The 13,102-nt window shown below is 42.2% G+C and overlaps 1 non-coding gene across 1 annotated transcript; it reads left to right on the top strand.

Moving 5' to 3' along the window:
- The first annotated feature begins 10,094 nt into the window (after window positions 1-10,094).
- LOC115873285 lies at window positions 10,095-10,245 on the top strand. Its single transcript, XR_004048331.1, has one exon. It is a non-coding gene; the product is annotated as a small nucleolar RNA SNORA62/SNORA6 family (small nucleolar RNA).
- The last annotated feature ends 2,857 nt before the right edge of the window (window positions 10,246-13,102 follow it).

The following is a 13,102-nucleotide window of genomic DNA, read 5'->3' on the forward strand; positions in this document are numbered from 1 at the left end:
CCCACTATCATGCTCAGTCCCCACCAGGATTTCAGCACTTCCTGTTTGTTACATTCCCCTTGATCATGCCCTACCAGGTTAATCCATTTTATTGAGTGTGCTGTTCATTCTTCTTTGTTTTTGTTTTGTTTTTAAATTTTATTCATGATATCGTTCTTTTATTTTTGGAATATAGCACATACAAAGAAAAACATACTACATGTAGCTGCATAGCCTATCATATCAAAACAGTGAGAGTATCCCAGTAAAGTACTCCTGCCCCCAATATTTATGGTTCATTCTCCTCTTCCTCCCTCCTCCTCCTCCTCTTCTTCTTCCGCATTCTCCTCCTCCTCCTCCTTCTCCCCGCCCCCCCCCAAACCCTCTCTCTTTACCTCTTTGTTTTCACCTGATTTGCTTTCCCCCTAGCTTCTGGCCTCAGTATGATTTTCAGTCTTTTCTTCGGTGTGAAAACATTTTTACCCATTATAATAATAGCCATGCATGTTTTGTCTGTACTAGATTGGTTAGCTTTGCTGAGCACAGCACCCTCTGGTTTGGTCCACGTTATGAGATGTTTGACAAACCTGTCGTTGTTTGTTGGGGATGGGTAGTATTCCATTGTATGTGCTTGCTGGACTTTGTTTTTCCATCCCTCCGCTGACAGATTTTTATTGTTTCCATAATTTTTTCTATCATACAAATTTCCTCAATGAACATGTATGTGCATGTGAAGAAGAAGAAGGAGAAGGAGAAGGAAAAAATAAACCAAAAGGGTTTTGGTTTCAGATAAACCAAAAAGGTTATCTGAAAAGAAAGAGTTCAAGAAAAAATCCAAACCTCAAGTTTCAAATTTGAAAGATTCTATTGGCAAAATATTGAATGATGCAGGAAACATCAGGAGAAGATTAAAAGAATACACAGAAGATTAAAAGAACTGGTCAACAGTCTACCATTTGAGTATATGAGCAAGAGCCATAGGTGCTGAAAAAAAAGTTTAAAGTGTACTGAATGCATTATCCAAAAACATTGCTCCAGGAATTGATGGAATACCTATTGAAATGCTTCAACAATTTCATGAAGCAGTCATTCAACTAAGCAAGGAAATTTGGAAAGCAGCTACGTGGCAAACTGAATGAACCCATATTTGAACCCATTCCATAGAACGGTGACCCAACAGAATGCTCGAATTATAGATTGACATCGCACACAAGTAAAATTTTACTTAAGGTCATTCAGCAACAGTTCAGCAGTACATGGACAATGAACTGCCAGCAGTTCAGACTGGATTCAGAAGAGGACGTGGAACAGGGATATCATTGTTGATGTAAGGGTGATCTTGGCTGACATCAGAGAATAACAGAAAGATGTTTACTTGTGTTTCATTGACTATGCAAAGGCACTTGACTGTGTAGACCATAATAAACTGTGGATAACTTCAAGCACAATGGGAATTCTAGAACATTTTATTGTACTCATCTAGAACTTGTACATGGATTAAGAGGCAGTTGTGCAAACAGAACAAGGGAAAATTGCATTTTGTTTTAAGTTTGTATCCTTTCACCATACTCATTCCATCTGTATGCTGGGCAAATCATCATAGATATTGGATTATATGAAGAAAAATGTAGCATTAGGATTAGAGGAAGGCTTATTAACAACCTTCAAAATACAGAGGCATGGCCTGGCTTGCTGAGAGTGAGGAGGACTCAAAGAACTTGCTGATGAAGATAGAGGATTGTAGCCTTCAATATGGATTACAACTCAAAGTAAGGAAGATGAAAATCTTGACAGATGGACAAAAAGGTAACATCATGCTCAATGGAGAAAAGGTTGAAGTTGTCAAGGATTTTGTCTTACTTGGATCCACAATCAGTGCTCATGGTAGGAGCAGTCAAGAAATCAAAAGCCATATATAGCGTTAGGTAAATCTGCTGCACAACTTCTTTTTGGGAGTTAATTTTGAAGAACTCATATTGAAGAGCAAGGATATAACTTGAGGACTAAGGTGCACCTGACCCATGCCATGGTGTTTTCCATTCCACTGATTAAGGAAGACAGTAGAAGAATCCATGCATTTGAATTGGGGTGTTGGAGAAGAACCAATATTGAAGTACAGTGGATTGCTAAAAGGACAAACCTTGGTCTGTGTTGGAAGAAGTAAGGCCAGGGAGGAAATGAGGAGCTGATATCAATGGCTCAAGTAGAAAGAAAATGTTTTGAGACTGATGATGGCAATAAATGTACAAATGTGCTTGACACAATGGATGGATGTATGGATTGTGATAAGAATTATATGAGCCTTCAATAAAATGATTTTTTTTTTTAAAGAGGAAGAAGAAGTAAGGCCAGTGCGCTCCTTGGGAGGTGAGGATGCCAAGACTTCATCTTACTTCCTTTGGACATATTGTCAGGTTGGGAACTAGATGGGTCCTAAGGGACTGTTGTGTAATCAAAGGAAAGAAATTAAGAGACACGCAAAAGTTTTAAAGTGCTCACCTCCTCCATGGCATAAGAACCAGCGCCAAGTGGGAGATAGAGAGAATGTGTTCTTTCACCAACTTACATAGCCTCGAGGCATGCAAACCTCCCAATCACAGACACCTACCTATGTTACGAGATGTGCAGTATCTTAACCCTAGAAGTCCCTGGGTTCATAAGGGGAGTGTGTTAGTCTGTATAGACTAGAGACACAAATTCATAGACACTCATAAGTGTATAAGAAAGAGCTTTATATATAAAAGCAGTTGAATATTGAGAAAACAGCCTAGCTCAGTCCAGCCGAAGTCCATAAATTCAATATTATCCCATAAATCCGATACCAATTTCTAAAGTCCTCTTCTGACTCATACAACACATGCAATGATGCTGAATGCAGGAAGATCACAGGCCAGCGGGTGCAAAGTCTTGTGGATTCAGTGGCAGTGGAAGCATCTCAGGACTGGCAGGGGTCTCCATGTGGCTCCTTCAGCTTCAGGGCTCTTGCTGCACCAGCATAGCTCCATCAGGCTCATAATCAGTAAGGTCTTGCAGAGAGTAAGTGTGTGTCCTGCCTCCAGCAAGCTATTTTTCTCCTTGGTGCCTCCAAATGAGATCATCCAGTTGCCACCTGATTGACTGGCTAAACACCACCTCTTCACTCTTAAGTCTCAAATTGACAACAGACTATGTATGTACCACAGGGAGTAACCTCACACCAGCGCTGGAGGCAGGTCAGGAGGAGTGACTGTCTCTTAGGTCAGGAGAATAATAGCAACATGTCTGCTTCTATAGATAAAGCTTCCAGTTGGATAGTAATTAGTCATGTGCTTGTAAGAGGTATCATTCTGGCAGCACTATATTGGGAGCATATTGTGGGGATTAATTAGGAGAATGTGATGGATTCATCACCAACTCACAAATGTGAAGGCCTCCTTCCACTCACAATCCTGGCCTCTCAGGCTTCCTCAATCATGAGAATAATGAACGTGTCCATATACACTCTCTTCCCGAACCTCAGCGTCCAACAGTCAGCAGAAACCAGTCCCTGGAGAAAGACATCATGTTTGGTAAAGCGGAAGGGCAGCAAAAAAGAGCAAGACCCTTAATTAGATCAATTGGCACAGTGGCTGCATCATTGGGATTGGGCAAAAGGACAACTGTGCTGTGAGGTTGGCAAAGGACCATGTAGTGCTTCCTTTGGTTGTGGATAGGGTCATTATGGGTCAGAGCACACTAGATGGCACCTACAACAACATGATCAGTTCCACCCTAGCAAGGTACCCTGACCCGCACCTCAGAGGACCCCCTTGCTTTAGAGAACTTTCCTTTCTCTCTTCTAATGCCCTCTCCAGTGTGTGAGGCAGAGAAGGCAGAGGCAGAGCTGCTGGCTGGGGAGTCCTAAGCCCAACTGGAGCCTGTGTGGGCTCCAACCCCAGCTGAAGCAAACCTTCCCACTTCCATCGTGTTGAATCATACCGGGCCCAAAATGTGCCTGATGTGTTGACCTTGGGTGACTCAAAGGTATAGACAGGAAGCCCCTCAAAACATTTATTCTGTTCCCTATAATCCAGGGCAGTCTCCTTTTCAGGGATCAAACTGTTACATTTAAAATTTAAACAAACTTTTTTTACTGGAATCATTGTTCACTGCATTTTTCCAAATCTGCACATTGTCTATTTACACAAGCCAAATAAAACAATGTAACTAATCATTTTCATATTCAGGAATATGGTCGTGGAGCCAATGTAATATTATAGCATACAGCACTGTGGTGAATACACAGTGCTTATTAAACTTTAAAAAATGGATTCCCAGGTTTAGGAGAGGGACAGTGCATCAAGTGAAGACTGCCCAGGTTGGTTGGTACTCTGTATCTAGACCCACTTAATTTCTGAAACTCAATTTTCTCATCTTTAAAAAGGGCTGATGGCTGTGGTTATGTGTTGGTCTTCAATCTACATGATCTGCAGTTTGAAACCACCATCAGCTCTGTGGGAGAAAAACTGGGCTTTCTACTCCTATAAACAGTTACAGTCTTGGAAACCCGTGGGGGGTTGCAATGAGTCAGCATTGACTTTTTTTTTTTTTAGTTTGGGTTGGCTATAACAGAAATAGCACAAAGGGGTAGCTGTTACAACAGAAATGTATGTTCTTGTTGTTTAGGGGCTTAGAAGTCTGAATCTAGAGCGTGGGCTCCAAGACAAGGCTTTCTGTCTCTGTCTGGTCTGGAAGAAGGTCCTTCTGCCTTGGTTGCTTGGTCATTTTCACGTGGCACATCATCTATCATCTCCCTATCTCTGCTCGGTCCTTTTATATCTTGTAAGAGATTGACTCAAGAACACTCTACACTAACCAGGGCTCATCAATATAACAGAAAAATCATGCCTAATGGGATTATTACCACAGGAATAGAGGTTAGGATTTACAACATATATTTGGGGGGAACACAATTAACTCCATAATGCCACCTGATGGAATTGTAGAAGGGAACAGGTGAGATAAATGCATCGTAAACAACTGAGCATAATGCCTGGAGAATTGAAAATGCTTACGAGGTAAATATTAGCAGCAAAGCCTCTTGCAGTCCCCACTACAGTGAAGCTGCAAGCAGAGTGCGATGAGAAGAGATAGGATAGAAAGTTGATTTCCACTGGGTGGCTATAGATTGGCTTTTGGAAAGAGGTTTTTGGAGGCTGATATTAGAACTAAAAAGTAGTTCTCCCCAAGTACCAATGAGGAATGAAAAAGTCAACATATGACCAGCAGCCCATGCGACAGCTTTAAGAAGTGGGTAGGAAGAGAGATCTATAAGCCAATCTGAACAATTCAGACAACAGCTTCCCTCTATTCCTGACAAGTCTCCAATGACCCCTGAGGCATGGTGAATGACTGATGAAGTCTGACACCTGCCATGTATTGATGAGCAGAGGAATTACATTGCTGACATTTGAAGTAGACATCACTATCCAAAAAGCAATGCAGGCTTCAGATGGCAGAAGGATCGCTTAATAACTAGAAATCATGGCAAAAGAAATAGGAAGGATTCTGACTTGGTGCAGTGCCCGTGAGCTAGTAAAACCCAGGCCTTATCCCAGCCCCAGCATCCAAGATCATCAGCCGGTACATTTGATGCCTTGTGACGCAGTATTCCATGCCTAGAGTTGATCCCCCTGGGCTGTGTGCCTGCTTCCAGGCATGCTCATGAGCCACTCTTCAGACACAAAGTGGTTATTAGCAGCAACAGCAAGATCTGATGAATTATAGAATGAGTTAGAGCCCAAAGGTTAGAAGCGGAGCCTCAGTCTTGACTTTGAGAGTCTCATCTTGATATCTGATTTATCGCGCCAATGTTGGTCTGAATATCCGCTCATAAGGTGCCTTCCCCTAACCCAAGTGTCTCACTTCTTGATTCTAGTTTCTGCACAGTTCCCCTTCTTGGTCTGCCAAGAAGTTCTGCCCTTCTAATTTGAGGGCCATAGACTTCAATAAGAACAAACAAATCTGTCTTGAAAGGTGTACAGCTAGAGTACTCCTTAGAAGGGAAGATGGCTAGAATTTTGGACATGTTCTTGGGTGAAGCAAGTCCTTGGAAAAGGACATCATGCTTGGTAAAGTAGAGGGACAGTGAAGAGAAGGAAGATCCTCAAGAAGATGGATTGACACAGTGGCTGCAGCAATGCACTCAAACATAAACACAAACATGAGGATGGCGCATCACCAGGTCCGGTTGCATTCTGTTATACAGAGGGTCACTTAGAGCCGCCGCAGACTTGACAGGGCCTAACATCAATAACAGCCCTGATCTCTAACTGAACTCTACCCCAGCATCTCCAGGGCTGGAAGTAAGGGCTGTCCTCCCACTTCATACGTTGTTCATTGTTATCCATTTGGTTCCCAGCTCCTGATGACTGTATGAATGAATGAAACATTTGCCTGGTCCTGTGCCCTGTTCATCCTTGTTGGTATGTCTAAGTCCATTATTGCAGATACTGTGTATATTGAGTGTCTTCCAACCTAGGGGTTAATTTGCTGACACTGTAACTAACAACAGTTAAACCATAGGGTTTCCATTGACTTCTTTTTGGAAGGAGATCATCAGCTCTTCCTCGTTAGCGTGTCTCAGTCTGGAAGCACCACTGCAGCCTATCCAGTGGGGGCATCCTTTCCAGCATGAGAGCAACAGGCAAGCAATCATGACAGATGGATGGTGGACCTTATATGTAGCACCAAACACATGTGATCAGATACCACCTGCTCATGACTGCCTGACTCTTGAGTGGTTCACCCACCCCTCCATTGCTAGCACTGTGCCTTGATTAGATTCTAAGAAGTCAAAAGGGGCCCAAATCTCCAGACCTTCCTTGTCTTTTGGACACTGTGCTTTGAATCTTCACCATGACTGACCTTCCTGGTGTGCTGTATTCCTTCAACAACCTGTCTCACCCAGCTCAGCTCCTTTGCTTTCCCATCGTGCTCAGGGCAGCAGACTTTTCTGCCTAACTCACCCCTGTGACTAATCAAAAACATGACTAAAAGTGTATTTAATAAAAGAAATAAAGTATCCATTTATAGACTTTAAAGCAGCCTTCTCTGCTGTGAGTTACTCAGCCTAATTTGGACCAAGGGTGAGAATTCAACAAGAGATGGGAAATAACATAACCATTATTATATGATACAACAACATTCTGTGATTCTCTGAAAGGCTCAGCAGGAGGATCCTCCCAAGTATAGCTAAAAATCAGATGATACTTCTCAGCTTCTTTCCTGCTGAGACCCTCATTGTTCAACAAGGCCTGCCAGGTGATTAAATCAGGATCAGTGGCTGCCAGCCTGGCTGTACAGGAGAACCACCTGGAGAGCTATTAGCACATGTATGCCCAGACCACTTAGGGATGAGGACCATGGGCTGAACAGTGTCTAAACACTCCAGGTGGTTCAAGTGTAGTTACATTTGAGAGCTCTTTCTATTTGGAACAGATAACAACCTCTGGAACTGGCATCCTGACCCTCAAATCCTGATACCTGTGGCCAAGGTCTCTACGTAGGGCACTATAACTTGAAGGGGAGGAGATGAAACAAGCCTCTTCCAAATAGGTGCTCTCAAGAGAAGAAATCAATTGAATGTCCGTAACTGAAAAGAGAAGTAGGTGAGAGCAAAGTCTTTGGTAGCATGGTCTGGAGCTCTGAAGAGAAGGCTTAGAGGAAAGAATTAGTTTCTTGTGCACAGCACCTTACAGCCACCAAAGAAGACAGTCAATGCCCTTTAGTCTATCGAGAAGCAGCCAAGTATAGGGAAAATCTTCCCAATGGGAGTTCTGTCCAGGGAAGCCTATAACAATAGCAGCACCATGCCATGAAAAAGTAGTACTTGGCTTAAATATAACACACATATTCAAAAGAGTGCCTAAAATTTATGATTTAGGCCCTAAATCATACATGTGCAAGACAATTATGTTTCACAAAGTGATTGGATCTGTATAACCAGCATGTAGTCAAGAAAAAAAACATTGGCCAAGTCTCTTTTGATATGTCCTTCTAGGGCATTTACTTTGTACTGCTGGGAGCTGGAAAGGGGTGAAGGCACACAGATACCAAGGCTGATGATGGCAGTTCAGAAAGCATTTGTGATATAAGGGAAAGGCAACATATCAACAGCTATCATTTCCTTAACAACACAATTATACAGCAAGCTCATTTCAGACTGACAAATAGGAAAATTAAGAAAAAAGATACCTTACTTTGATTTTATGGTTTTTCTTGCCCAAGGTGCCAAATATTTACATTAAAGAAATTTCTGTAAAATCTCTATAAATTGGTGCATCCACTATAGAAAACTATATGTTACTTCTTTAAAAATTTGAACCAATTACAAGAACCTAAGTATTGCCTCCTCCCTGGGGGATGTACAGCAGAGAAGAGGGCGGCGGGAAACATTGGACAGAGTAACTTATGACAAAACTATAATTTATGAACTATGAAGGGTTCATGAGGGAGGGGGGAGTGGGAAGGGAAGGGGAGAATGAGCAACTGATATTAGGGCTAGAGTGGGAGGCAAATATTTTGAGAATGATGAGGTCAAAAAATGTGCATATATGCTTGACACACTGGATGGATGTATGGATTGTGATGAGAATTGTATGAGCCCCCAATAAAAAAATTTTTTTTTAATTTGGAAATAGAAATATCACGTGATGAAGGAATCAGGAATCTCACTACTAGGAATATATCCTAGAGAAATAAGAGTGGTGGCACAAATTGATATGTGTTCACTCCTTGTGTTAGGTGGAAATTTCAGAGAAACAAAATCGGTGACACATATGTAAAATAGAGAAATTCAGATCAAGAATTTGTAGCCAAAGCCTACAAAGCCAAAGCCCTCTTCAGAACCATATAGCTTCCAGTGGATGGAGCAAAAAGACAAAGCAGGAGCTCACAGGTCAGTGGGTACAGAGTCATGTGCACCCAAGGTCCACAAGAACATGTGATGCAACACAGTTCCCAGGATTGCCAGGCTGAGCGTGCTGCTAACCACATAACCAGGCACAATCCCAGCAAGCAGAAAGCTTGGGGAGAGGGGGAAGGGGGCAAGAAAAATGGGAAATCCTCCGTGTCTCTTATAAAAAGGCCACACCCCCAACATGCATCATCAGACTGTAACTTCACTCATAGTTTTGACCCCACCCCTACTTCCACACTGGTACCATCAAGTTGACATAAAATCTAATCACCATGTTTATCTCAGCATTATTCCTCATAGTAGGAAGATGGACACAACTTAAATGTCTGCCCATCAACAGCTGAACGGACAGAGAAGCTGTGACATATGCAAACAATTTTATTATAATCTCCTATGGTGTCTTCCCAAACTGCTCTTTGAAATCTTCTCTTCAGTTCTTTTGGTTCATCATTTCTTCCATTTGCTTTAGCTTCTTCATGTTCAAAAGTAAATTTAAATATCTTCTGTCATTCACGTTGGTATTTCCTTTATTATATTTTTAGTGATCATTTGCTTTCTCTATATATGCTATTCTTAATGTCATACCAGACCTTGTAAGGTGTTAAGTCATTCATGCTTAATTCTCCAGCACAGTGGCTATGCAAGAGGATGGGGTCTGAAGTCAAAGTCGGTGGCAACCCGGAGAGCCTCTCTCAGGTAAATGAGCATCACAGCTTCCTAGTCATTCCTGAGAGTGGACCTCTCAAAGAGTAACTCAGCCACTCCCACCTGGTGGCTGGCCATCTGGTGGAGATTTGTCAGGCGGTCACCTGTCTTCTTAAAGAGTTTTACCTCCTGATGCAGGAAGTGGCTCTCCAGAAAGTCACAGAGGTAGGAATCCTTGTGTGTAGAACCCACAACATGCAGGTCCAGAAGAGCCTAGTTAAGGTTCTTCTCCAGAGAAGCTTCTATGTCTCCAGGGTTCTACCCCACTCGTGTTGGGACAGCTTGTGCACAAACTAGAATCCTGTGATGTTTTCAGACAGCAGCCTCAGAAACCCAGAGGGGCAGCTCCAGTCTGTTTCATGGAGGCACGAAGAGTCCGAACTGACTCAATGGCAGTGAGTTGGGGAGTAAGTCAGGGACACAGTTCTATCTGACACACACATGGGGTGGTCAAAAGCCATATTATACAAGGGGTGCACATTGTTAGAGCCTGGAGTTGAGGCCACTGGCTATCTGATGAACTCACAAGTGTGGGGACTGTGCTACTTGATATGAAAGGTTTTCACTAACACCACAAGGGTCTCTGACCCAATGAGTGGAGTATGATGCGCGTGCGCACACACACACACACACACACACACACGGCGGCAGGGGGAGCAGTGACTCCCAAAAACTGAATCCCTCAAAGCTATATATTTAAATTTTTCTAGAAAACAACCTTATCAACTTAAAACTACTCTCCATTACCCTTAATACATTTGTCAAATCTGCGATTCAATTCTTGAAAATATTTTCCAAACTCCCCTGTTTAGATGGCTAAGGGCACCTCCTTGTCCTTTCATGTCCCTCTGCATTCACGGAAACCAAAAGAAGTTGCACAGAATCAGGTCAGCTGACTCAGGTGCATGGGGCAAGAGAGGCATGCTGCTTTTTGCCAAAAAATGGTGCACTGAGATGGCTGCTTGAGCAATTGCATTGTCGTGGTGGCAAAACCAGATGGGGATCTGTCACATATCAGGTATGTGGAGCACTGCTATACAATATTTTCAGAACCTCTAAACAGAAAGCTTGATTAACAGTCTGACCTGGGGGAATGAACTACAAATACACTACAAGTCAACATTGTTGTCCCTTCACGAAGTTGATGAGCATCCAGAATGAGGTTTGTTATCAATTGACATTTCCTTTTTTGAAACAAGAAAACTACTTGTACACTTGAGTTTTTCCATAGCACTGCCCTTGTAAGCTGCATTCAACATAACAACCATTTCTATGGCATTTTTTCCAGGCCAGAAACAAAATCTCACACACTCACACTGTTCTCTTAAATCAACCATCACAAAAAAAATGAGGTTCAACTGAAATTGCTTTAACAAAAAACTTCCTGTGACCAGAAATAACCTTCCCGGGCAATACCACAGGGTGCACTATCTCAGAGCAAGTTGCTCGATGCTTGCCTAGCAGGACAAATGCATACAATGAAAGCTCTGCTCTGCCCAGCACAATTCCAGTTTGAAGGGGGGGGAATGCTAGCTGGGCATCCTAGTACACATGCAAAGAATGGGTGGGAGCTTCTCAAATGCACCACAAGGCAATTCCAGTTCCAACCAATCACAAGTCCAAGCTCAGTTAACAGGATGGTCTTAAATCACAAGGGATAGATCAAAGTGCTCTGTAGTTTTCTTAAAAGAGAAAATTAAGTGAACTATGAATTGATTGTTCACAAAGTGAACTGTTAAAAAACAATGAGAAACTTAATTGACTATGTAGATTCTAGAGCTTTGTAAGCAGTCATTAGATTAAATCTTCATTTCCTTGATGAATGTCAACAGAAGGTGAATGTTAGGGTGCTATTTGCTGCACCAGGCTGAAAGCTCTGATTAAGAAAGGGAAACCGAGGAGTCTGCTAAACAGAATTTTAAAGTATCTAGGCACTGCTCTTAAGAGATTTCGCGATTGGAATTTACATCTCAACTCAGTAGACCTTAAAGTATGGAAATTATCTGAGTCTAAACTACTGATATTTGGCTTCCAAAACATAGAACTTTCTCTGGCTACTGGAGAAGAAGGTAAAAGGAGACATCAGAGAGAGATTTGAACCGTGATACCGGATACGTTTGATGCTTTGAAGATGGAGAGAGGCACGTGAGAAGTAGGATCTGAAGAGCTGGAAAGAATTTCCAGACAGTATCCAGCAAAAGGATAGAACTCCAGACCTGCAATCACAAAGAATTGGATTATGCCAACAACCTGAGAGGGGTGGGGAGTGAATTCTTCCTGGACTCTTAAGAGGCTAGGCTGGCCAAGACTTTGACTCAATTCCTTTGAGACCAGAAGCTGAGAACCAAGTGCACCTGGACTTCTTACTTAACAACTGAGAAATAGCAAGTCCATCATGTTTTAAGCCATAAACATATAATGGTAACTTGTTACAAAGGAACAGTTGTTATACAACGAATACAAGAAGCTACTACTGTGCATCATCAGAAAGGTACCGGATGGAGTGTCTATTTCAGGCTTTAGCAAAGAATCCCGAATGAACAGTTGACCCTTGTCAACATCTTAAAGAGAGTGAGTTTGTCTTCTGTGGCCCAAGTTTTCCAATTCTAGGCGCCACCATGCCGTTCTAGTTCCTTCTCTTAATTATAACTTTTAGGCATGTCAAGGTAAACCTAACTTAGTGGAATCTTCATAGGAAATGTGTGTTTTAGCTGGAATCAAAGTTAAATGAAAAGCATAGAGCTTGCCCACATGGCAGAAGCACACCAGCCTCTGTGATCATGAGTGTCAAGGGCACCAGGTATCAGGCATCAAGGATCCAAAACAGAAAATCATATTGATGTGAATGAGGGGAAGGGCAGAGAGGAGACCCAAAACCAATCTGTAGATATCTGGGCGTCCCCTTACAGAAGGGTCACAAGCAAGAGATGAGCCAGTCAGAGTGCAGTATAGCACCAATGAAACATACAACTTTCTTATAGTTCTTTAATGCTTCCTACCACCACCACCCACTATTATGATCCCAATTCTACTTTACAAATCCAGCTAGATCAGAGCATGTACACTAGTACAGATTAGAGTTTGCAACCCAGGGATCCAGGAGAGATAAACCCCTCCAGACCAATAAGGAGAGTAGTGATACCAGGAGGGGAAGGGGAAGGTGGGGGAATCAATATTTAACTCCCTCTCAGGGGGACACACACAACAGAAAAGAGGATGAAGGGAGACATAGATCAGTGTAAGGCATGAAAAATTAATAATTTATAAATTACCAAGGGTTCATGGGAGAGGGGGGAGGAGGGAAATGAGCTGATACCAAAGGCTCAAGTAGAAACAAAATGTTTTGAAAATGGTGTTGTCAACATAGCTACAAAGGTGCTTGACACAGTGGATGTATGTATAGATTGTGATAAGACCTGTAAGAGCCCTTTAATCATTTCATAAAATGATTTTTAAAAATATTTTGTAGTTTATGAGTAA

Source organism: Echinops telfairi, unplaced genomic scaffold, assembly GCF_000313985.2.
Source record: "Echinops telfairi isolate 266 unplaced genomic scaffold, ASM31398v2 ScPeMD7_7467;HRSCAF=8505_1, whole genome shotgun sequence".
In the NCBI taxonomy this organism is placed as follows: Eukaryota; Metazoa; Chordata; class Mammalia; order Afrosoricida; family Tenrecidae; genus Echinops; species Echinops telfairi.